Source organism: Ciona intestinalis, unplaced genomic scaffold (assembly GCF_000224145.3).
Source record: "Ciona intestinalis unplaced genomic scaffold, KH HT000059.2, whole genome shotgun sequence".
Classification (NCBI taxonomy): Eukaryota; Metazoa; Chordata; class Ascidiacea; order Phlebobranchia; family Cionidae; genus Ciona; species Ciona intestinalis.
The window spans coordinates 135,228-136,048 of NW_004190381.2; positions in this window are offsets into that span (position 1 = coordinate 135,228).

The following is an 821-nucleotide window of genomic DNA, read 5'->3' on the forward strand; positions in this document are numbered from 1 at the left end:
TCCCAATCTAGAAATCATGAATGTGAAACACAGTATAGTAAGGAAAGGGAAGAGACCTTTTCGTTCAGTTTTCTCTTTTCATTTGGTAGTAAAGAAAGAACATTTAATAAATTATAAAACTGTATCTTCACGACTTACACAGACCGTTGATAATTGTTTAAAACAGGATCAGTCTATTTCGATATTATGTGTTAAAGGTGTCCCATCTTCCCCCACTCTACTATATAACTTTAAAGCGTTCAAAAAATTATGTTGGGAATAGACTAATGAAGTAAAATAACGTCCCGGCATAGACTTTCTGTAGATGTGTTGGAAAAGGCATATAAATACATACCGTGTATACTGCAGGCGGTATTTCTATGTATGCTGGTGTGTGCAAACGGTGTCTTGTTTGAGACAACATTTCGTTTCAATTTGAAATGTACAGGCCCATATTTTAATTTTCTTCCATAAATTTCAAAGTCAACAGAATGCCGACGAAATGCTGTAAATTTCCACTTGAAATGTTTATTCAAGCGTTACGACCGCGGTAAAGCAACGGTAAATTTCAACAAAGCCGTTCACCGTTCTCCTCTGCACGGTTGATTGTGCCTTCAAACCATCGGGTATATGCTCGGCTTCATACATTCTATTCGCAATTCTTTTATAACGTTTCACAATCACCCGCCTTACCATTTTTTTAGAATAAACCGTAGGAAATTATATTTGACGTCGCTAGTTTTTGAACCCTATACCTTCAAATCGCGATACGTGTTTATTACCCTGTTTTTGCTTGTCTTGTATATAGTCAGCAATTGGAACACAAGCCATTACATATGTTT